The sequence below is a fragment of the Giraffa tippelskirchi genome, chromosome 2 (assembly GCF_054371585.1).
Source record: "Giraffa tippelskirchi isolate mGirTip1 chromosome 2, T2T-mGirTip1v1.2.pri, whole genome shotgun sequence".
In the NCBI taxonomy this organism is placed as follows: domain Eukaryota; kingdom Metazoa; phylum Chordata; class Mammalia; order Artiodactyla; family Giraffidae; genus Giraffa; species Giraffa tippelskirchi.
In genome coordinates, this window is record NC_137276.1 from 231,684,699 (window position 1) to 231,710,353 (window position 25,655).

The 25,655-nt window shown below is 44.7% G+C and overlaps 1 long non-coding RNA gene across 1 annotated transcript in view; it reads right to left on the reverse strand.

Annotated features, from left to right (window-relative positions):
* Positions 1-3,570: 3,570 nt before the first annotated feature.
* LOC145532935 (uncharacterized) overlaps positions 3,571-25,655 on the reverse strand; it is a 45,806-nt gene continuing 23,721 nt past the window's right edge. Inside the window, exons 3-4 of the long non-coding RNA XR_014073718.1 lie at positions 8,442-8,573; positions 3,571-4,347 (exon numbers count right to left, since the gene is read on the reverse strand). This is a non-coding gene — a long non-coding RNA (uncharacterized LOC145532935). The remainder of the gene's footprint in view (positions 4,348-8,441; positions 8,574-25,655) is intronic.

Consider the following 25,655-nt stretch of genomic DNA (forward strand, 5'->3'; position numbering starts at 1 on the left):
TCCTCTGAGTCACCAGGGAAGCCCCATTCCCCCATTTACCCTCAGAAATTCCCAGAAATGCTTAGCTCATCCACTTATTGAAATAAGCATGAAAGTCTGTCCCCCGTGACAGAAATCTCATGGATGCTGATTCTAGAATTTTCGTTCTCACCTCTCAGCTCTTTAATCATGCCTTTATGATGCCTCACCTTCTCTTGTGAATTCTATCAGATCTGCAACATCATCTGATTAGTGATATTTCCCCAAATGGAAAAAAAACCCCAAAAAACAGGTTAGCATCACCAAAGTGAAAAGTATTGTCTTAAAATTTAAATTATTTCTGTGTTCATACTCTTTTTACTCATTTTCCTCTTTCATCATTTTTAAAGACTGAATGAATGAATCCGAGCTCTGCTGTGTATGGTCCTGCAAGAACTGACACTTGCCAGAATATCAGCCAGCCTGTGATTAAATTTGTGGAGCGTATTACTTGATACTCAAAGGAGTCTACACATGTACATCTATGCCCACAGTAGACTAACTTGAGAAAAATGTAGCCTAATGAAAAGTGCATGGACTGAGCATGAGAAGAGCCATGTTGAAACTCAACCCACCTCTTTCTAGCTCTGAGGCTTTGAGAAAGTCATTCACCCTTTCTGGCTTCCACTTTGTCAACTTTAAGGTGCAATTAATTATGTCTTTTGGCTCTGAGCAACCAGTTAACCACATTTCTGAAGAGCTTTGTAAACTGAGAAGTGTTAGTGTTAGCCCCTCAGTCGTGTCTGACTCTTTTGCGACCCCATGGACTGTAGCCCTCCAGGCTCCTCTGTCCATGGGATTCTCCAGGCAAGAATACTGGAGTGAGTTGACATTCCCTTCTCCAGGGGATCTTCCCGACCCAGGGATGGAACCGAGTTCCCCTCATTGTGGGTCAATTCTTTACCATCTGAGCCACCAGGGAAGCCCTATGAGCTGAGAAAGAACATTCAAATATTAGTTTACTAATAAGAGCTGAGACTGGAAATATGCATTAAAATAATAAGAATTAAAGTTCACTTGTAACAAACATACAGTTCATTTATAATCTCTCATAGATCTACTTGAGAATTAATTTTTGAGGGGCTATGATGTCCCAGGTGTCCCTCCAGAAACTTGTAGTGAACCAGACAGGTGTGATCAGGCTCTGCAGTGAAGCACAGACAGTAATTGATAAGACATGAGGATTCACATAACTTACCAATTTAGACCATGCTAAATGACACGCAAAGGGAGAGGGAATGAAATGGTACCATTTGAGCTAAACCTGGATAGTGATGAGGTGTCCAGCGGTGAATGAAGGCCTGAAGGAAAAGACTCTAGGCAGAGGGAATAGCCCGTGCAGACCCTCGGGGTGGATATGGTCAGGTCTTGAAGGCTGCATTTTCCCTTGTTCATTTTTCTCCATCTTTGAGTTTACCTGTTTTAATAGGGGGCTTTTATATCCGCCCTCCTGGGAGTCTGCCTTCTACCCCCCTGGAGGAAGACCATCAGCTTGAAGAGGTCTGGACCTTACGTGGCTTCTTCGTTGTCTCAAGTCCTGAGCCCCTGGAGCCCAGGGTCTTTTCTCGGGGGGTCCACATACTCTTCTGGGGGAAGAGGAAAGCTTTGCTTCACGAGAAAGAAGAGGATGGAGACGGATGCTTGTTCCCACTGGGGAAGCGACTAGGGAACGATTATGCCTCGGCTCGGAATCAAGGGGAAAAGTAGGAGAAAATGCAGAGGTCTCAGACCTTTCCCGCCAAAAGCAGAACAACTCCTCACCCTTTCCTGCCTTCATTGAGTTCAAGACCCCTGAACAACGACAGCTGAACCCAGGGTCAAGGAGAGGGGATGCCCAGGAGCCTGGAACCCAAAACTCAGGAAGAGTTAATGCATCACTTTTCCCATCAAATCAAGTCACTCTTTGGTGTCTCTGGCGTGAAGCAGCTGCAGTGCCCCGGGCTCTGCCCAGGTTCCGGGGTAGGGGACTGTGTGAGTGTGTCAGTGTCCCCATGGTGACCGACAGTCTTTCCATCCCACCCGGGTGTTGCTTCTGGACCAGCATGGGGGATCTCACTGGGGAAAGTGCCAGTGGGAATCTTATCCCTTAGGATTTACCAGGGTCCACATGGCAGAAAAGCCTGGTGGGCTACAGTCCATAGGGTCACAGAGTCTGACATGACTGCAGCAACTTAGCACAAACGGTAACTGACAAGAACCATAGACTGGCCTCCCTTGGTGTGATGGCTTCAAGAAATCGGTTGGGGTAGGAAGCACACACAAATGTATTCCAGGAAGAAGCCCATTGCCTCCATCGCCAGAGGCTGAGAGATCGCCCCTTACACCCTGGCTTCAAGGACGGAGTTCTGACCATTTCTCACAGAAGCACAAATCCCTGTGGAACGATGCTGGCCGATTCCAACACAGAACCTCAAGCCCAACTTCCACGCTGTGGAAGAAATTGGTTTTACCCGTGTCTGTCCACTTTTATGCCTTTTGATCAAGGAAAACAAAGGCTATGGAAACAAGTCAATATGGCCATAAAAGGGGCGGAGTTAAAAACACAATGTCCCTCAAGACTGAGGGCATCGGAGGATGAGATGGCTGGATGGTGTCACCAATACAGTGGACTTGAACTTGGACAAACTCCGGGAGATGGTGAAGGACAGGGAGGGCTGGCGTGCTGCAGTCCATGGGATCTCAAAGAGGCAGACACGCCTGGGCGACTGAGCAGCAGCAGCGTATTTGATGCATGTGTGTGTCTATACGGGGTCATCCCGATTTTCCCAGGAGAGAGGATTTTTGTTACTTTTCACCTGGAGGGAAAGAGGGCAGAGGAGGAGAGAACAGGGGTGAAGGAGAGCTTGTGAGAAAAGATAACCTGGTTATTTATTTATGGTTGATTTCCACAAAGGGACCTTTGCAAAGGCTTTGATAAGAGGGGCCAGAGTTTCTTAAAGATTAACTGGCATCCTTTAAAAGGGCATTAGCTTTCTTTCACGCAGGTGTCTGGAGCATGCAGGACTGGGTGGCCCTCAGAACCTTGCTGGTCTGTAGATCCCCTTAAGACACACTGCTGACATCATGGCCTCCTTTCTCAGATTCCCCTCTCTCTCTCTCTCTCTCTCTTCTCTCCTTCCCTTCCTCCCTCCCTCCTTGCCCGTTCCTCCCTCCCTTCGCCCAATCTCCCCCAATCTCCTTCTCTCTCTCTTCAGCTCCTTCAGGTAAATCCTACTCCAACTTGCACCAACTTGTTTTTGACTGACAGTGAACAGTGAAGAGAGTTTTCTTCATTTTGAGAGCACCTAAGGACCTAGCCTTGCCCAGGCAGCTGGCGTGGACGGCCCCTTCCCCAGCCTTGTCATAACTCCACATCTAGCCAGGCGTCTGCATTCACCCGTCCTTGCAGGTAAGAGGTGCAGGCTTATCGGTCAATACTGGAGCATGCTGCACCCTGAAGGCATTTCGGAAAAAACTTTCCTTCGAAAGGTAATGAAAAAAGTATGACTCTGTTGAAACTGACTGAAATCATTCAAGACGTCCAAGCTTATCGGAGGAAATTTACAAGTGCTGTTTGCCTGTGGAAAATGGGTTTTTACTTAATGATGGGGCTAAAAGGAAAAAAAAAAAGGCTTTATTCCTGCCTGTAAAACAATATCCAGATGTTATCTTGTATGCTGTGGGTGGAAGCGCTCTAGATGGAGAGAGAAGGCTTACTCTCTTTGCAAGGTTTTTTTTTTTTCCCCTCCTAGTGTCTGTGAGAGCAAGTTTGTTATGGATTTTCAGTGATTATATAGTTGGTTTTTTGGGTTTTTTTTTTTTGCGTCGTTCTTTGGTAGTTATTTTCCTTTGTCGGTGGAGAAATCAGTTTAAGTTGGCGTAAGGGGAAACCTCGCCGGAATATTTTAAAATCTGTTACCTATCCTTACGAGAAAAAAAGTTATGTAAGTTTTCCATGGTAGGTATGAGGAATGTAAACAATTCTGTCTATGGAAACATTAGGAACCTGGTTCACAACCCATGGCTAATGCGTTTTATAATCTGTATGTAATTTCATGGGCGTCTAGACTGTTCTCGGCTAATCAATGCTATACTGGGTGAAATGTCCACATTGTTCCCATGAATCTGGTTTTTTATCTCCTCTCTCCACTTCCGCAGTTAGTTGCCCGAAGGAAATAAGGATGTGTTGTTCGATAGACGTCTCTTGACCTCATGTGCTCTTTAAGTCACAGGTTAGGAAGCTTACAATGTTCCACTCAGTAAAACCAAGGACCAAAATTCGTCCCACTCAATTCAAATCTTCAGAATGATTTCTTCTTATCAGAAAATATCTTAATCTTTTTTTTTAACCTATAGGAAGGATTTTGAAAAAAAAATGACAAGTGATTCTTGAAGTTCTTTTTTTGAGACCTCAAAATCACACTGACACACACACAGTTAATCCTAGATCCTATTCCATTCTGCCCTCTCATAAGTGTTTAAACAAATATGTAACAATCAGCAACAGCCTTAGGTGATCAATTCTCTCACAAAATTGCCCTAAAAATCAAAAGAGAAGAGTCAAGTGCAATCATCACGTATATTCAGATGCCATCATTTTATGAAAATTCAGGAGATTTCCAGTTGAACAACTAAGCACTTACCTTGCACACAGCTCCCCTTGGCGCTGTTCTTGCCGTAGGTTTTACTCTGTAGCAGTTTTCCTCCTACCCTAGTGATAAATATAATAAATGGCCAGGCAGGGAGTGACCCAGAGGTCGTATGACAAGGCTTTTTTAAAGTCTAGAAGGTAGAAGAGTTTCACCGAATCCATCCCCGGTAGCTGTGTCTCTGAAATGCTAATGAAATAACGGGGCTGACAGGTCCTCACTGAGTTAAATAAATGCCCAAGTCGTTTGGGGGTTTCCTAGAAGTAGACTTAGCTGAATTTGGTGATTCTGATTGCTTAAGGAAAACATAACTTTAAAAAGTCCTCCCGCCCTCTCATCCCTCCTCCCCCCCGTCAACCGTTGTGGTCACTTTACAGAAAATGCTCTTTTCCCGTTTCCTCTCCTGACAGTTAGAGCCAGTGCAGACAGCTGGTGTTTGAGGGGGAAGGAGACGGAGCAGGACCCCAGGCTTCCCACGCCCACCGTCCAGAAGAGCCAACAAAAGCAGGGCTGTTGGCTCCTTCCACGCTCGCTCTGTCCTTGCATGGAGGAAATCTTAAAGGGATTGAACTTTCTTGTTTGGGGGTGGGTGCGTGTGTAATTATATACCTGAATGACAACATGCTTGGTACAAGAAAAACCACCACTGTGTGGCTTGAGGCAGCTGAGAGAGGAGAGGTAAACTTTTTCAGACTTTGTCACTAAATGTCAAGACTCTGAAACCTCCTTTCCTGCCACACCCCCCTCTCATCTCTCGGAGACACGGGGCAGCCACTGACTTTACTTCCTGACTGCTTCAGGGTTGTTTGTCGAATGTGTTTGCCTGGTGGACACATCAGAACCTTAGAGGCGGCACAAAAGGCCAAAGAATGAGGCATGAGCATGCTAGAGTCGCCGATGACCAGCCCCTGGGGACGCTGGCTTAAGGCATATAAACCTCCCTGATCATTTCCTTCAGCCTTTACTCTGTAAGGAATTCAGCTCCCGTCTTCTCCCCTGCAACCTGTGAAGCACTTCACGCCAGAGTCAATCAGGTACTGCACAGATCCTGCTGTTTCAATTCTTCTTTCAAGTAAAAAGAATCCTGCTCCTTAAATCGTCAGTTAGCTATGGCCAGGGTTAAGGTGTGCTTGTATGCTGGCGAAACAGTGTGTTGCTTACTAACGGGTACATGAGATGCATATCAGAGAGAAGCAGTTCTTCGTTCTCCTCTCTCCTGCCCTTCACCTTCCTTGGACAGAAAGACCTTGGGAGTGGGGCTGGGGTGCCTTGGGAGCGGCTGGGCTGGATACAGAGAGAGAAGAGGCAGGAGAGGCATGGAGTGATTCAAGTGGGAGGGGAGCTTGCTCTGTGCCCCTCAAGGAGGAGGCAGCGCCGTGGAAGGGGGCAGACTTGAGCCCAGACACCTTGCTCTTTGCTGCCATGCAGCTGTTACCTGTTGTTAGTTTTACCCACCAGGGAAAGCCTAGCATGGCCAGAAGTAGTAGCTCCAGAAGTGACAGACCCTCCCACCACTAAAGGAGCGAAGGGCAGCCTACTTTGCCGCCTGGAGTGGAGAATTGAGGGAAGAGAAAAATAACTTCGAATCTAAAAGCAAATGTCCTGGAAAAGAAGCTTTATTTGCTAGGTGTGACTTTGTTAGGATGAAAGGAGAAAAGTGAGCACATAATTATTCCTGGTGAAAGGCAAGGCAAGATAAGGGAGCCTGAGGGATGTTCCTGGTGGCCCAGTGGTTGAGATCCCATCTTTCCAATGCAGGGGTCCTGGGTTCGATCCCTGTTTGTGGAACTAAGATACTACATGCCCTGCAGCATGGCCATATAATTTTTTTTTAATTTTTTAAAAAAGTGGGGGAGTCTGAGAATCTGCCCTGCCTGCAAAATGCCAGTTGAGCCAATGCAGGCAGTGATGTGGGCAATTTTGCTCACAATGCAGCTAAGTCCACATGGAGGTTCCCACCATATTCCCAAGGCTTTTTAGCCAAAAACATTTCTGCTCTTTTCATAAACAAGGTCAGAGCTTGTGAGGAGCCTGTATACCTGACTTGCCTTCAGCTGGTACTGTGAATCAACTGATGAAGGAATCTATTAAACAAGAATCACCACAATCCAACTGGACTCTAGAAGTTCCCACCTGGCCTAATTCTAGAATAGTGCTTCCACACCTAAAACTCTACAGCACAGAATTCCAGGTATTTCCATCATGCTGTAAAGATGAGCCAGGGTTGCCTGATGAGGGCTCACAGCATCAGAAGACACACGAGGAGGACAAGATGTTGCTTTGCAGCACTAAAACACACCTGTCTGTAGGAACACACCTGTCCACAGGAAACAGTGATGTAGAAGAGCAGGTCTGTGCTACCTGAGGGCTGAGGACTCAGAGGGATTCAGTAATCCCTCTTAAAAGGAACTAGCTAGCAAGAGAATAGGGCTTCCCAGGTGGTGCTAATGGTAAAGAACCTACCTGCCAATGCAGGAGACATAAAAGACAGTGGGTTCCATCCCTGGGTCAGGAAGACCCCCTGGAGGAGGAAATGGCAACCCACTCCAGTATTCTTGCCTGGGAAATCCCATGGACAGAGGAGCCTGGCAGGTTACAGTCCATGGGGTCGCAAAGAGTTAGAAACGACTGAAGCAATTTATCATGTAGTGATAGAAGAAGCACAGTTTGGTTCTGTTCTTCCCCATGACCCTACAGCTCAGATTCAGAGCAATCTAGAAGTATATTGACCCACATTAAACAAGGCAAGCAGTCCCTTTCCTGCAGGACTGGTCTGTAGCCACATGGCTGCATTGACTATGTAGGCCCCCTCTCAGGGTTCTGAGTTCAGGGAAATGACAGCCAGGGCCTGACCCTGTCCCTCTGATTACAAATCACACTAATCCTCAGAGTCACCGTTAGGGCTGTCAGAATACAAAGGAGATGGCTCTGAGGTGGAAGACTGAAGAAGAGGATCCAGTGTTTGGGGTGTTTTGAGGGTCCAGGTGGCTGGCTTTGGGTTTCAATCCACAACCTGTTTCAGCAGAAATTACCCTGCTGTGGGTCTGATAACTATGAACTTCTTGTGAGTTTTCTCCACTACCAGTACCAGAGGCTGATCAAGACTTTATGGATCTTCAAGATTATACAATTTTGAGGGCCCTCTTTAAGAATAAGGAATGCAAGATTATGACTATAAAATCAGGCACAAAGCTTTGGAGAAAGTTGGTGCAAGGTAGGAGCCCTGAAGCTTGCATTTCTTTAGTATGTCAGTCCTTCAGTCATGTCTGACTCTTTGCGACCCTATGGACACTAACCTGCTAGGCTCCTCTGACCATAGGATTCTGCAGGCAAGAATACTGGAGTGGGTGGCCATTTCCTCCACCAGGGCATCTTCCCAACCCAGGGATGGAACCCTTGTGTTTTGCATTGGCAGGTGGATTCTTTACCACTGTGCCACCTGGAAAGGAAGATCTTTTGTTGCTGTTGTTGTTCAGTTGCTAAGTTGTGTCCAACTCTTTGCGACCCCATGGACTGCAGCACGCCAGTCCTCCGTGTCCCTCACTATCTCCTGGAGTTTGCCCAAGTTTATGTCCATGGAGTCGGTGATGCTATCCAACCATTCATCCTCTGAAAGGCATCAATAAAACACTTCAAACAGGCTTGAGGCTTTGCCTAGCAAAATAGCTATGTGTCTGGCCAGGGACAGCCTCTTCTATTTCTATGAATGCTGTTTTCAGTTCCAATAGCAGTTAGCAGTGTCATTTCTCAGTGTGAATGCTGGCTAAACCCATGCTTGCCACATAATGCTCTTACCCAGTGATGTTTCCATCTTCAAATATTTGCAGATTTGTGTCTTGTTCATCCTCGTATCCTTTGCCAAAGAATGCAAGGTTGGCTCCCTGAATGAATCTGGTTTTCTTACTTCCTGAGTTATTCTTTGTCTACCTTTCAAGAATATATTTGAGAAGTTTATCATTAGCTTTGAAATATGAAATTTGACATCATCTCTACTCTTCCTACCAACCTCATCCCCAAATACTGACAACAAGTTAAAGAAAATATATGAGCACAGGAGCACCTGGCTCCTTTGTCAAGAGTTGTCTGACAACTAAGGAATGTCTTCTTCCTATTTTCAAAAGTCCAAAGGAGTGGAACAAGTGGAACAAATCTATGTGTAAATGAAAAGTGAGCTACTTCACTTGCAGACATATATTTGTAACTAACAAAGGTAGTAGTGTGTGTGTATTTAGCCATGGTGGCTCAGATGGTAAAGAATCTGCCTGCAATGTGGGAGACCCAGATTCAATCCCTGGGTCGAGAAGATCCCTTGGAGAAGGGAACCCACTCCAGTATTTTTGCCTGGAGAATTCCATGGAGAGAGGATCCTGGCGGGCTACAGTCCATGGGGTCACAAAGAGTCAGACACGACTGAGCAACTAACACTTAGTAATGAAACTAACAGTGAGATATAGAGGGAATATTCAAGTGCCAACAATGTCACCATACAATGGGGCTTTACTTTCAACATTTTCTTGCTTAGTAAATTTCGAATCTATAATTAGATTAAGTGTTTAAAAATTGCCCTCTAAACAGTGCTGCCATAGTGACATTAGTCTTAGCATGCCTCTTTAACAAAGGAGGTGGTATCATCTCGTGTGACTCAATTCTTGTTAACATGGATGGCATGCTAATCTAACCATGAAACACTCAGGGTTCCAACTCATGGCATCACAGCTGCCCTGATTCCTACTGCCTTGGGGAGGTGAAGGGAGTGAAGGCTCCTCGCCGATGTCTTACGTGACTCAGTCTCTTGGAAACTTGAGAAAGATCCCTTAGAAGCTGGCTGTCTATTTCTTGTCTTAGGAGTCTAGGGGCAGGAGAAATTCCCTAGCCGGAAGGCTGGAGGGAACATCCCGAAACACAATCAACACAAGTAAGATAGCAGCTCTCCTGGTAAGCTCTCAGTCAGTCAGTCAGTTCAGTCGCTCAGTCGTGTCCGACTCTTTGCGACCCCATGAGCTGCAGCACGCCAGGCCGCCCTGTCCAACACCAACTTCCGGAGTTTACCCAAACTCATGTCCATTGAGTCGGTGATGCCATCCAACCATCTCATCCTCTGTCATCCCCTTCTCCTCCTGCCTTCAATTTTTCCCAGCATCAGGGTCTTTTCAAATGAGTCAGTTCTTCACATCAGGTGGCCAAAGTATTGGAGTTTCAGCTTCAGCATCAGTTCTTCCAATGAATATTTGGGACTGATTTCCTTTAGAACTGACTGATTGGATCTCCTTGCAGTCCAAGGGACTCTCAAGAGTCTTCTCTAACACCACAGTTCAAAAGCATCAATTCTTCGGTGCTCAGCTTTCTTTATAGTCCAAGTCTCACATCCATACATGACCACTGGAAAAGCAATAGTCTTGACTAGATGGACCTTTTTTGGCAAAGTAATGTCTCTGCTTTTAAATATGCTGTCTAGGTTGGTCATAACTTTCCTTCCAAGGAGTAAGCGTCTTTTAATTTCATGGCTTCAGTCACCATCTGCAGTGATTTTGGAGCCCCCAAAAATAAAGTCTGACACTGTTTCTACTGTTTCCCCATCTATTTGCCATGAAGTGATGGGACCGGATGCCATGATCTTAGTTTTCTGAATGTTGAGCTTTAAGCCAACTTTTTCACTCTCCTCTTTCACTTTCATCAAGAGGCTCTTTAGTTCTTCTTCCCTTTCTGCCATAAGGGTGGTGTCATCTGCATATCTGAGGTTATTGATATTTCTCCCAGCAATCTTGATTCCAGCTTGTGCTTCCACCAGCCCAGCGTTTCTCATGATGTACTCTGCATAGAAGTTAAATAAGCAGGGTGACAATATACAGCCTTGATGTACTCCTTTTCCTATTTGGAACCAGTCTGTTGTTCCATGTCCAGTTCTAACTGTTGCTTCCTGACCTGCATACAGGTTTCTCAAGAGACAGGTCAGATGGTCTAGTATTCTCATCTCTTTAAGAATTTTCCACAGTTTATTGTTATCCACACAGTCAAAGGCTTTGGCATAGTCAATAAAGCAGAAATAGATGTTTTTCTGGAACTCTCTTGCTTTTTAGATGATCCAGCGGATGTTAGCAATTTGATCTCTGGTTCCTCTGCCTTTTCTAAAACCAGCTTGAACATCTGGAAGTTCACGGTTCACGTATTGCTGAAGCTGGCTTGGAGAATTTTGAGCATTACTTTACTAACGTGTGAGATGAGTACAATTGCAGGGTAGTTTGAGCATTCTTTGGTGTTTCCTTTCTTTGGGGTTGGAATGAAAACTGACCTTTTCCAGGCTTGTGGCCACTGCTGAGTTTTCCAAATTGTTGACATATTGAGTGCAGCACTTTCACAGCATCATCTTTCAGGATTTGAAATAGCTCAACTGGAATTCCATCACCTCCACTAGCTTTGTTTATAGTGATGCTTCCTAAGGCCCACTTGACTTCATATTCCCGGATGTCTGGCTCTAGGTGAGTGATCACACCATCGTAATTAACTGGGCCTTGAAGATCTTGTTTGTATAGTTCTTCTGTGTATTCTTGCCACCTCTTCTTAATATCTTCTGCCTCTGTTAGGTCCATACCATTTCTGTCCTTTATTGAGCCCATCTTTGCATGAAATGTTCCCTTGGTATCTCTAATTTTCTTGAAGATATCTCTAGTCTTTCCCATAATATTGTTTTCCTCTATTTCTTTGCATTGATTGCTGAGAAAGGTTTTCTTATCTCTCCTTGCTATTCTTTGGAACTCCGCATTCAAATGGGTAAATCTTTCCTTTCTTCTTTGCTTTTCGCTTCTCTTCTTTTCACAGCTATTTGTAAGGCCTCCTCAGACAGCCATTTTGCTTTTTTGCATTTCTTTTCCATGGGGATGGTCTTGATCCCTGTCTCCTGTACAATGTCATGAACCTCTGTCCATAGTTCATCAGGCACTCTGTCTATCAGATCTAGTCCTTTCAATCTATTTGTCACTTCCACTGTATAATCAGAAGGGATTTTATTTAGGTCATACCTGAATGGTCTAGTGGTTTTCCCTACTTTCTTCAATGTAAGTCTGAATTTGGCAATAAGGAGTTCATGATCTGAGCCACAGTCAGCTCCTAGTCTTGTTTTGCTGACTGTATAGAGCTTCTCAATCTTTGGCTGCAAAGAATATAATCAATCTGATTTTGTTGTTGGCCATTTGGTAATGTCCATGTGTAGAGTGTTCTCTTGTGTTGTTGGAAGCAGGTGTTTGCTATGACCAGTGCATTCTCTTGGCAAAACGCTATTAGCCTTTGCCCTGCTTCATTCTGTACTCCAAGGCCATTTTTGCCTGTTACTCCAGGTGTTTCCTGACTTCCTACTTTTGCATTCCAGTTCCGTATAATGGAAGAAGGCAATGGCAACCCACTCCAGTACTCTTGCCTGGAAAATTCCGTGGATGGAGGAGCCTATTAAGCTGCAGTCCATGGGGTCGTTAAGAGTCGGACACGACTGAGCGACTTCACTTTCACTTTTCACTTTCATGCATTGGAGAAGGCAATGGCAACCCACTCCAGTGTTCTTGACTGGAGAATCCCAGGGATGGGGGGGCCTGGTGGGCTGCTGTCTATGGGGTCACACAAAGTCGGACATGACTGAAGCAACTTAGCAGCAGCAGCAGCAGCAGCTCCTATGAGGAAAAGGACATCTTTTTTGGGTGTTAGTTCTAAAAAGTAAGCTCTACTGGTCAGCAAAGGGTCCTGGGGAGAGTTCTGTGTGCTCTTTGCCCTGTGGGAAATAAGAAGGTCTCTACTCTGATTGGGCTTCCCTGGTGGCTCAGTCAGTAAGGAATCCACTTGAAATGTGGATTGATCACTGTGTTGGGAAGATCCGCTGCAGGGGGGCATGGCAACCCACTCCAGTATTCTTGCCTGGAGAATGGACAGAGGAGCCTGGCAGGCTACAGTCCATGGGGTTGAAAAGAGTTGGACACAACTGAGTGACTAAGCACATACTCTGATAAGGGAGAGGCTACTCACTCCAGTATTCTGGTCTAGCAAATTCCACGGACTGTATAGTCTGTGGGGTCACAAAGAGTAGGATACCACTGAGCGACTTTCACTTTCATTCTTTCTGATAAGTTTGGGAAGCCCATCACAGTCTATAAAGTTCCCTCTTGGAATGTCCCAGTTACCATTACCATAATAAAAAGTCTAATAAATCTGGCAGCAAAGACATCCTTTAACTTTGGATCCTAAGATGCTTAACCATTCTGGACTACAGAGCCACCTGCCACCTCCTTCCCCCTCCGTACAACTCTTATTCAGTCCTCTGACTAGCATTTCGCATGACCCCGTCAAGGACACTTCTGCAGATTCTGATTGGTGTGGGGTGGAAAGGTTTCACGTGCTCCAAGAAAAAAATCATGGTGTGACTTTCATACTCCACTTGGCTGTGAGTTGTACTTTGGGGACCTGCAGGTGACCGGCCAGCCTTTGGGATTTCAAAGTGGCCTGAAGGAGTCAGCCACAAAAAAAGCTAATTCCTTTTTTGTTTCTTTGAAGTGAAGTGTTAGTCGTTCAGTCGTGTTCAACTCTTTGTGACCCCATGGACTGTGGGCTCGTCTGTCCATGGAATTCTCCAAAGAATATTGGAGTGGGTTGCCATTCCCTCCTCCAGGGGATCTTCCCAACTCAGGGATCGAACCCTGGTCTCCTACACTACAGGCGGATTCTTTACCCTGAACCACCAGGGAAACCCCTTGTTTCTTTTTGTGCATCTTATTCCCAAAAGGATTAGAATGAGTTTGCAGAGATACATCCACACACCCTCACACAAATATAATATGAATTAGAAGTAGACGGAAAAGAAAAATTAGGGTAAGCCTCAAAGAAGCAGTTTGATGAAATCATTTATTTGTATGTGTTTTCATCTCTTTTTAGAAACTACAAACTAAATGTACATAGACCCACAGCCGCAGAATCTTGTTTGTGCTTCAGAATTAAACATATGTTTTAAAATAGGTTTCATGTTTGACCCTGGAAATCAATTAGGCTCTCCCTGAATCTAGTTTTACTCACACCATGTTTTATAATTCTTTTGAAAGAATTATAATGACAATTATAATTAAAAGAATTATAATTAACAATATTAATTCTGCCTCTAAGATCTCTTTCTTCTTTTCTGTTGCTCATTAAGGCTATGATTTAACTGTCTATAAGTGAGATTATAAGCTTTCTTCATCCAGAATGTAGTTGACTGATCCCACGTCGCCCCACTTTACAATAGTCTGTCTATTTGTCTTTCTCCCTTACCAGGCGGTAAGCTCAACATCAGTGGAGATTTTACCTTATTCTTTCTCTGTGCTCCCAGCTGCTGCTGCTGCTGCTGCTGCTAAGTCGTTTCAGTCGTGTCCGACTCTCTGAGTCTAAATAATTCCTTGGGCAATGCTTTTGAATCAACATGCATTGACATGAAGGCATGATATCTGCTATAATTACATCTTCGGTTGAACCATGATTTACATCCACCCCATCCTGCAAACACAGAGGACAGAACTCTGTACCTGAAGTGTTTTGAAAATACATTGATCTGAAAACTCGTGACAAGGGCATTTTCTCCCTTAATGACATTTGCAAAGTGATAGACTGGCTGTTAGAATTGCTTAACGGGGGCTATTAAAGAGCAAAACGTATTTGTCTGAGTGAGAAGAGTCAGGCCACCAGTAGCTTTGGCAGCAGGTGGGTGAATCCACGGGCGGAAATGGGAACGCGCAGACGGTGGATTTTGGAAAGAAGAAAACTGAGATAAAGCAGAAAAAGTAAATACGGAGCCAGCAGGGCTCTGTGTGGGCTGGAAGTTAGATCCTGGGGAAGAGGACAATGGAAAGGAAGGGGAGAAAGAATTTACTGCGATCTTAGTGGGGAGGAAAGGGTGATTTGATCCATGGTGAGACCCATCCAGGAGACAGGGAATTCACATCATTTCAGTCTCCCTCAAATGCTATGTTTAGATACGGTCTGTGTTAGCATACCTGTGGCAATGAGGGTATTTGGCTCACAATGTGTTTTGAATTTTAAGATGAAGAGAATTTCCTAAGATATGCCCATTTTATTTTTTTTTTAGTTCTACCAGTTTATTGCTACCAACCCATTTCCCTCCCACCTCATGCACGCGTGCTCAGTCATGTAACCCCATGGACTGCAGCCCACCAGGCTCCTCTGTCCATGGACTTTTCCAGGCAAGAATACTGGAGTGGGTTGCCATTTCCTTCTCCATGCCCATTTTAAAGATGAAATATTATAGGACTAAAATTGAGAAGAGCCACTTTTCTATGATTACAATCAAATGCATATCATTCCAATTGGGAATAGTGGATGCCTGTACATAGTGTTTCAGAGTCCGCATGAAGGTATGGATAGTTAAACCTACATTTTGTAACTGTGGGTATTAATATTAACTTGTCTAAAGTCCAATATCCTGGGGATGCTCTCTTAACTAGCCCATTGGCACAGCGCTTTGCTTTGTTTTCAGTATCTGAAGAAATGATCTGTGACCTCCTAGTGCTGCGGTTGGTCGAAATATACATTTAATGAGTTTCTTCACCAACACCCATCAGGATTTTGGTTGGTTAGGCTCTGACCGTCAGTTCTCTCCACCTTGTACACATGTGCTGGCAACTGGCTCTGCAGGAGGCTGGGTGATGGTGTCTCAGATAATACAGGAGAAGGAGACTGTCTTTGATCTCAAGGAAATCTGCATTCCGCTGCTGGGAGGACGTGCGGAAGGGGGTGGAGGGGGGAAATAGTAAGAAATGATAATAATATTCATACTCAAAACCCATGAACAACCGTGGTGCCTGGCAGAATGTGATGAGCGTTAAGTGAGACCTTAACAAAGGGCTGAGGAGAGTCCAAGAAGGAAAGACTAGGTCCAGTAGGGGAGCTGGGAAAGGCCTTGGGCACTGAAGAGAAACTTGGAGAATGAACAGGACTTTAATGTCAGGATGGGGAGGAGCAGCCTTCAGAGGTCAAGAGCATGGCAGGCACAGAGGTGCACCCGAAGGGAAGGGCAGGGAGGCCCAAAGTGGGCAGAGGGGTTGGGTCTGTCGTGGGGAGGCAGTCGGGAGAGATGACCAGAGTCCAGGTCATACTGATGGTGGGAGACACTTCTGAGCACTCACCAAAGGCCGAGTCATTCTAGGTGCATCTTAGTTCTCACAACTACCTGCTCTCCAGTAAGCTTTCTTATTCGTCTTCTTTGGGAAATAGGTCTGTAGAGTCAAAGCTTTGGTTTTTCTAGTAGTTAAGTACAGACCTACGATTGCACTCATCTCACACGCTAGTAAAGTAATGCTCAAAATTCTCCAAGCCAGGCTTCAGCAATACGTGAACCGTGAACTTCCAGATGTTCAAGCTGGTTTTAGAAAAGGCAGAGGAACCAGAGATCAAATTGCTAACACCCGCTGGATCATCTAAAAAGCAAGAGAGTTCCAGAAAAACATCTATTTCTGCTTTATTGACTATGCCAAAGCCTTTGACTATGTGAATCACAATAAACTGTGGAAAATTCTTAAAGAGATGAGAATACTAGACCATCTGACCTGTCTCTTGAGAAACCTGTATGCAGGTCAGGAAGCAACAGTTAGAACTGGACATGGAACAACAGACTGGTTCCAAATAGGAAAAGGAGTACATCAAGGCTGTATATTGTCACCCTGCTTATATTGTCACCCTGCTTATTTAACTTCTATGCAGAGTACATCATGAGAAACGCTGGGCTGGTGGAAGCACAAGCTGGAATCAAGATTGCCGGGAGAAATATCAATAACCTCAGATATGCAGATGACACCACCCTTATGGCAGAAAGGGAAGAAGAACTAAAGAGCCTCTTGATGAAAGTGAAAGAGGAGAGTGAAAAAGTTGGCTTAAAGCTCAACATTCAGAAAACTAAGATCATGGCATCCGGTCCCATCACTTCATGGCAAATAGATGGGGAAACAGTGGAAACAGTGTCAGATTTTATTTTGGGGGGCTCCAAAATCACTGCAGATGGTGACTGAAGCCATGAAATTAAAAGATGCTTACTCCTTGAAAGGAAAGTTATGACCAAGCTAAACAGCATATTAAAAAGCAGAGACATTACTTTGTCAACAAAGGTCTGTCTAGTCAAGGCTATGGTTTTTCCAGTGATCATGTATGGATGAGATAGCTGGACTATAAAGAAAGCTGAGCGCCAAAGAACTGATGCTTTTGAACTGTGGTGTTAGAGAAGACTCTTGAGAGTCCCTTGGACTGCAAGGAGATCCAACCAGTCCATCCTAAAGGAAATCAGTCCCAAATATTCATTGGAAGGACTGATGCTGAAGCTGAAACTCCAATACTTTGGCCACCTGATGCGATGAACTGACTCATTTGAAAATACCCTGGTGCTGGAAAAGATTGAAGGTGGAAGGAGAAGGAGAAGACAGAGGATGAGATGGTTGGATGGCATCACCAACTCTATGGACATGAGTTTGAGTGAACGCCAGGAGTTGGTGATGGACAGGGAGGCCTGGCATGCTTCAGTCCAAGGGGCTGCAAAGATTTGGACCCAACTTAGCAACTGTACAACAACAAAACAATGAGGAGTCACTGAAGGTTTTGCTTGAGATGCACTTGAATATCACCCCAGCAGGAAAGTTATGTGACTTGTCAGAAGGGTATTTTGAGAGTCTGGGAGAAGAGAATGGGGAACTGGACCAGAGCAGGGGCAGGAGAGAGGGAACGGGACACACAGGAGATGTACTAAGAAGGTAGGACACTTGGGATGACCCTAGATTAGGCAGGAGAGAGGGGCTGTCCAGACCGGCAGGTGGGAGAATGGGACACCATTGTTTGGAACCAAAAATCAGAAGTAGATTGATATATGGAGAACAATGGGAATGAAATTTTGGACTAGTTTGTTCTGGGCAGTTCTCTAATAGAGGTGAACCAGGAGATGTTTGAAACACAGATTGAATCTCAGAGGAGCCACAGGTAAAGAAATGGGACCAGGGATGGTCAAGAGAGTAAGGCAAAGGATGCTGAGAGAGAATAAAGAGAAATAAAGGAGGATACAAGTAAGACCCTGGGGGATATGACTGGAGGTGGGAAGGGGAAGAGAAAAAGTCCACCAAGCAGAAAGCAAGTGGATAATCAGGGCAGCCGATGGAAGACCATAGAGTCTTCTGACTCAGCAGCAACAGGCAGGAAGAACTTTCTGAAGACACTGCCACCAATATCCCCCTGACCCACAAGTCAGAGAACACAATAACATGTTTGGAAGCTGAAGGAGAGAAGCAGCAGAGAGTCTGAAGAAAAGATGGGGGGAAGGGCTGTGTAGCTCCCTCCCAACTCACCCACCAGATAAAAAGTCAGAGGAATTGAGAGATTACCATTTGGCTGGTAAATCAGAGTCTCAGAGGCTTGGAGGATGAGGGAGGGAGGAAGTGAGTGAAAGTCGCTCAGTCGTGTCTGACTGTGATCCCATGGACTGTACAGTCCATGGAATTCTCCAGGCCATAGTACTGGAGTCTGGAGTTGGTAGCCTTTCCCTTACTCCAGGGGAATCTTCCGAACCCAGGGATCAAACCCAGGTCTCCTGCATTGCAGGCAGCTTCTTTACCAGCTGAGCCACCAGGGAAGGCCAAGAATACTGGAGTGGGTAGTCTATCCCTTCTCCAGCAGGTCTTCCCAACCCACGGATTGAACCAGGGTCTCCCACATTGTAGGTAAATTCTTTACCAACTGAACAAAGGCTTGGAGGATGGCTACTTCTAGATTAGTTAATGGCACAAGTTTCTTCTCCTTTACTTCCTGGTTGAAGTATGCTTAACCCATTCCATTTCCTTTTAAAGTCAATCAAGTTATTCCACAATTTAACACATATCATGATTTTAAAGTGTGTTAGTTACTCAGTCATGGCCAACTCTCTGCTACCCCCTGGACTGTAGCCCACCAGGCTCCTCTGTCCACGAGATTCTCCAGGCAAGAATACTGGAGTGTGTTGTCAGGCCCTTCCCCAGGGGATCTTCCCAACCCAGAGATCGAACTCGGGTCTCCTGCACTGCAGGTAGATTCTTTACCATCTGAGTCTATGTTTAGCTTGGAGATTGGTTCCCAAAGGAAGATTCCAGCAACTCAGGGCCTCTGGGAACTGGATGAATACCTCGTCTTTGCAAGTTCTGTGATTTAGTTTTCTGAGACACTCTGGATAAAGTACAAGTACTTTCTTGAATGTGTTTCCAGTAAAAAAGGAAAGATAATGCAGTGTCCAGATTTGCTAATTACTGCCATGATTAAAGCAGGACTTTTCAAGTTGATTTTTTTTATAAGATCGGCAGCCTTTTGAACACAAACAGGATCTGGCAGATAGTCTTAATGATGTACAGAGAGCAAGCAAGCAAGGCCAGGTCCTTCAGAACAATTCCTTGCTGCCGGCTTCGAACTTACAGTTTAAAGTTTGTTTTGCTGGGAAGATCTACATTTTTTGGTGCTGTAATAGGATTAAGCAAAACTTGTATGTGTGTTAGCCACTCAGTCGTGTCCGACTCTTTGTGACCTCATGGACTGGAGCCCACCAGGTTCCTCTCTCCTTGGGATTTTCCAGGCAAGAATACTGGAGTAGGTAGTCATTCCCTTCTCCAGGGGATCTTCCTGACTCAGGGATTGAACTTGGGTCTCCTATATTGCAGGCGGATTCTTTACCATCTGAGCCATCAGGGAAACCCCAAGCAAAACTTAAGCAACACCTAAAATGCTACTTTATAGTAGTTTTGAAAAATATGTGAGTAGATGTTTTTAAAAAATCAAAGTCTTAATTTGTTTAGAAAAAAATCAAGTGAGTAATCTTTTGGAAACTTCTGGATAAGAGAATATGAATATCTGATAACTGTTCTTTTTCTTTCAACTTTTTGTTGAGACATGGGTGATAACTATATTGAACAGTAAAAGGATAAACATGAAGATGTAAAAAAGGACCTCAAAATCATAAAATTGTAGGGGCGAGGAGTGAGAAAACGTAGTTTTTTTTTTTTTTTCCAGAGTGCATTTGAGAAGAGTTCTTGAAGCCCTAGAGAAAAAATGATGAGAGGGAAATGAGAAAAGCCTCAAGGCAAATAACAGTGGAAACCTGAGAAACACAGGGCCATCTGTGAAGACGGGCAGGCAGTCTCAGGAAGAGATTTTGAATTTGGTAATGACATTCTTGGATGTGAATTTCAGGTGTTCAAACTCCCTTAGGTGAGGTGCCCTGACCATCAAAGCCTCAGTGTATATTATGGGGCTTATGGGAAGCAATCAACAGAGGTTGGTCCCTTCTCTCCCTATTTCCCACCCTCCTCCACTGATCCCTTACCATCACTCCCCACCCCAAGGGCAACACAAGGTTTTTCCTTAAGGGAGCTGGTGAAAAAATACATAAATAAAAAGTTAGACTTGAAAGTGGAATCCCTGCATTGGAGTCTTCACTTCTGAGCTGTGTGATCCACTAAGTTATCTAACCTCTTAGTTATCTAACCTCTTAGCTTCTTATCGGTAAACTTGGAGAAATTCTGACTCACAAGAAGAAAACAGGAGAGCCCGATGAGCAGGTTTTTGTAAAAATGTGGGGAAACCACATCTGGTTCTATGAATCAGTAGGGAACTGGCATTCTCAAAATGACCCTCCGTTCCTCCCTGAGGACCTAATTCCCTTTTTATACAATTATGCTTTTGAAAAACTTACTTTATAAAGAAATTCACAATTTCACAGTCTAGGTTATCCCCTGTACAAAATCTGCAGGCAGATTTTTAATTTTTTTTTTAATTTTTAAAAGGGATTATACCCCTGTAATGACTCAAACTTTAATGGAGGAGAGTTTAGTTTTGGCAAGACTAGTTTATGGTGCTTCCCTCTAGAAATGACTGTAGTTCTCAATGCAAAGTGAATCAGAAATTACTCTTGTAACTTTTTTTTGAGGTTCTTCATTCTTTTCTTTTAAAAATACATAGATGCATTCAAAAGGTAACTTTCTCCTAGGTTTTATAAGCAGAGGAGAGTGACAGAGAGAAAAACTATTAACTTGGCATACCATTGAACTATGCTCTGGAATTTGGGTTGGTCTAGGAAAAAGTACAGACTTCAGTGGAAAACATATATGGGTGTAGGAGAAACCTCTGTAAACTATAAATTGACTACATACTGCACAGGCTGAAACGGAAAGAAACCGCAAGGCTCTCAAAATCCGAAAAGAGGAGACAGAGTGAATTTGACACGGAAGGAACACCAGGTGCCCTTGGGAGCTGGGGATGTTCACAATTAGTCATAGTCTTAACTGGCTCCGTGGGACCCGGCAGTCAAAAGCATCAGTGATGGTGTCCCGCAGTTACCTGTTCCGGGACCTGCTTATCAGGTTCTCCAACACCTGACTTCACTCCCCCGGGTTGTTGCTTCTAGATTCATCCCACCTTGTTGCCTTTGTCTGCAAGTTCTCTTCCCTGAAAACTCTCTTTCTTTTTTGATCAGAATCTCATTATCCATCCTTCAAGACTCTTCAAGGCCTGTTAGGCTCAGGTTTTCCCTTCCCCCTCAAGCCTGACCGCTGCATCCTTCCTAAATTTCATTTTCTTGAGGTTGAGTCAAACTAAGAATGTATCTCTGCCACTAAGAACTCATCATATATCAGTGCCCTGATGTGGACATTTGTTAGGTGCAGCTTCTGCCTTTTTCCCCATCAGATTCTACCAGCCCCTGGCCTGTGAGGTCATGTCACACTTGACTGAGAAAAAGCCAGCTGACTACCCTCTGCCAAGTCCCATTTTTCACCTTGAGTTGGGCACATTCAGCTCACCGTTTGCCATCCCAGTCTGATGCTGGGGGAGCTTTATCATCTCTCTTTTATAAAAGAAGGAAGCTGAAAATCAAGGAGACTAAGCCCTTGTTCAAAGTTACCAGCCCAACTGTGTTTCATAAGGCGTCTCACTTCCTCACCAAGGTGACCCCGTTAGGTCCACACTGACTCCAGCTTCCACCGTTGTAACCAGAAGACCTGAGATTTGAACCCAAGTCTATGTGTGGCTCCAACCCTACACATTTACACTTGATCACATGGCTTCCTGTCATAAAATGCTCAAGACAAATGGAGCATGAAATAATAATAAATGAATACGTGATGAATGATCCATCTCATTTGATCAAAACTAAGGGACTATGACAAAACCCTGAAATTTGAAGAGAGAAGTAGTATTCCCTCCCCCTCTCTCCACCTTTCTTTATATGGATAGTTAAACATGCATATATAGAGAGAGTATGTATGTATATGTAAAGTGTGTATATATGTATATATGTGTGTGTGTATAAAAATGTATATATAAATATTGAAGGCAAAAGGAGAAAGGGCTGGCAGAGGATGAGATGGTTGGATGATGTCACCAACTCAATGGACATGAATTTGATCAAACTCTGGGAGACAGTGGAGGACAGAGGAGCCTGGGGTGCTGCAGTCCATGGGGTCGTGAAGAGTCAGACACGACTTTGTGACTGAACAATAATAGGAGCATGGATAAAAATAAAATTAAAAATATAAATATTAAAAGTATATATATTATATTGTCAATACCTTTTTTAGAGCAGCTTTAAGCTCACAACAGAATTGAGAAGAAAGTTCAGAGGTTTCTCACACACCATCTGCTCCCACACGAGCACAGTCTTTAATATAATCAATATTATTCACCAGATGGTAGATCTTTTTTGTTTTTTGTCTTTTTTACCAAAGATGAACATACAGTGATCCATCCTAACCATCCCCGATCCATAGATGGTCATAGGGCTCGCCCTTGGTGTTGACCATTCTGTGGGTTAGGACACACGTGTAATGGTGTGTATCCATCATTATAATATCATGTAGAGTGCTTTTCAGAGAAGGGAAAGGCTACCCACTCCAGTATGCTTGTCTGGGAAATCCAATGGACGGAGGAGCCTGGCGGGCTACAGTCCATGGGGTTGCAAAGAGTCAGAGATGACTTAGCAACTAAACCACCACCACCAGAGTATTTTCACTGCCCTAAAAATCCCTCATACTTCCCTATTCATCCTTCCCTTCCCTAATTTCTGGAAACTACTGATCTTTTTCTGTTTCCATAGCTTTTCCTGTTCCAGAATGTCATGCAGTTGGAATCATGCAGTAAGCAGCCTTTTCAGATTGGCTTCTTACACCTAGTACTATATACACTGAAGTCTTCTTCGTGTCTTTGCATGGCTTGATAGCTCATTCTCTCTGTATATTTGTGAGAGGATCAAGACAATACTTGACTCTTTGCTTTAAAGTAACAGGCTGAAAAGATTCATAAACATGTTCATGTTTAAGAGAGTAACTATTTTATCACCTGAGTCACCTACACTTCCATACCTGCCATGTGCGTCATGAAGAATTTCAAATGTACCAGATATGTTTCTATCCCAATTTCTTGAACAGCCGAAGATGCTTCTGAGTGGCAGTATGGCTGTCTTCTCATGGAGCCAAGTTCCCAGGGGCACCAGAAAACACCAGGAGCTGCAGGTGTCTTAGCTGCAAGAACTTCCATCTTTCTACATCTCCTCAGTGGCAAAACTGAGCGGGGCCTTGTCCCAGGCAGGTGTTCTTATAAAACTGCTGTCCATGCTTAGATGAGCTCACATTTGGAGTTCAGGCTCTCTCTGCATTATCTTGAAATTTCACTTCCCAGAAAGTTAAAGCTTCAGGGGGTATCAGAGAAATCAGTGTGAACCCCTCTCCTATTACAGATGAGGAAACCGAAGCCTGGGGGGTCATGTGACTCACCTGGGGTTTTGCAGCACGTAGTGGGGCTGATGGTGCTTGAGACCTGTCACCAGGGTTCCTCTTATCCCAGGAGGAACCCAAGAGGAAAAGGGGAACCCGAACTCAGAGGGATGCCAAAGAACTGAACTGTCTTATAATTTGGAAACAGAGGAGAGGAATGAATGGAAAGAATCAGAAAAATCAGTTAAACATTTGCAGTTTTTCTATAAAAAGATAGAGAAGTCCTACTTTTCCTAAACTGCTGACATTTGTCAAAGTGCCCTTCCCTGAACTCTGATTCTGAACAGAAGTCCTATAAGACATGTTATTGTTTGTCATTGTTCAGTTGCTAAGCTGTGTCCAACTTTTTGCAGCCCCATGGACTGCAGCACACCAGGCTTCCCTGTCCTTTACCATCTACTGGACTTTGCTCAAACTCATGTCCATTGAGTCGGTGATGCCAGCCAACCATCTCATCCTCTGTCATCCCCTTCTCCTCCTGCCCTCAATCTTTCCCACCATCAGGGTCTTTTCAAATGAGTCAGCTCTTTGCATCAGGTGGCCAAAGGATTGGAGCTTCAGCTTCAACCTCAGTCCTTCCCGTGAATATTCAGGGTTGATTTCCTTTAGGATTGTCTGGTTTGATCTCCTTGCTGCCCAAGGGACTCTCAAGAGTCTTCTCCAACACTACAGTTCAAAAGCATCAATTCTTTGGCGCTCAGCCTTCTTAGTGGTCCAACTCTCACATCCATATGTGACTACTGGAAAAACCACAGCTTCGACTATAAGACATGTTAGTCTTTTTTCTAATCAGGAAGTGGTGAGCCTGTGTGCGATGGCCCTGGATGCTGGATCCAGTTCCTGTTACCATGCGCAGATTGTCCACATCCTGTCCTGAGGTCATTGTGGGAATGGATTGTGCAGGGAAGAAATGTCTGTAGAATGCACTGGGAGGTCCAAGAAAAGAAGGTGCACAAGATCCAGCCAACGTCATGGGCAGTTTCTAGCACGTTATCATTTGTTTGAAATGCTTATCCACCACAAGGGTCTGCATAGTTACCTGATGTTTTAAAAACTGACCACAAAACCTGTGACTTAGTCCCAGGATCAGACCCAGGAGGGAAAGTGTGAAGCCCTAGGACTGCTCTGAGAGCTGCTAAAATGTGAGGTTTTCCCAAGGTCCCAAAACCCTCCAGATATAAATCAAGAGAGAGCAAGAACTCCTGGTGTCCCCTAGCACCTCTGACGAGTAAGATAACCCTGTGCTGCCTCCAAGGCCTTGGTGGTAGTGCTGCTCGGCAGTTATTTTTGTCAAATAGGGCTTCCCTGGTGGCTCAGACAGTAAAGAATCCACCAGCAACGTGAGAGACCCAGGTTCAACCCCTGGGTCAGGAAGACCCCCTGGAGAAGGGAATGGCTACCCACTCCAGTATTCTTACCTGAAAATTTTCATGGACAGAGGAGTCTGGTGGGCTACAGTTCATGAGATTGAGAAGAGTAGGACATGACTGAGCGACTCACACTTTCAGTATTTCAGCTTAAAAAATATGTCTGGGGCTGTATCAGATATAATTATCTTATGACACAAGGAGACAGTGTTTTATGCACACAAACCAAGTCTTGTGCTAGATGCATTTCTGGCCCAAGGGCTGGGTGGGGACAGAGGCCCCTGCTCCATGTCCAGGCTCTGCCTCCAGGGTGGAGGGCACCTGTGGCCCACGCCCTGGGCTCTGATGTGAGCACACAGCCTAGAGGTGTGGGCTGCAAACCAGCCTCCCAGCACCTCACGCTTCCCCTCTGCAGAGCCAGGCTTCTTCATCACTTCCCCAGATAGCTGGGATCTTCAGCTGAGCTGGGACCAGCACCTAGACTCCAGGTAAGACCCCAGAGTGCTTTCCAGTGATCACCAGAGTGGTAGAAGGAAGGGAAAATAAGGAAGGGAAGGAAGGGAAAATAAAACACCCTCAAAGGACCAGGGGATTCCGGGAAGATCCAACCAAAGTGATGGACCTCAGGCATGATTTTTTTCCTCACTCTCTTTAATTTTAACTTGTGTTTATCTTACTGATTTGAAGAAAACTCTCACTTTGGAAACTTCCAGTGCTTAAAAATGAATAAGCACTACTGTGCATGGTTGCTCAGTAGCTTCAGTTGTGTCTGACTCCTTTGCAACCCCATGGACTGCAGCGCACCAGACTCCTCTGTCCTTGGGATCTTCCAGGCAAGAATAGTGGAGTGGGTTGCC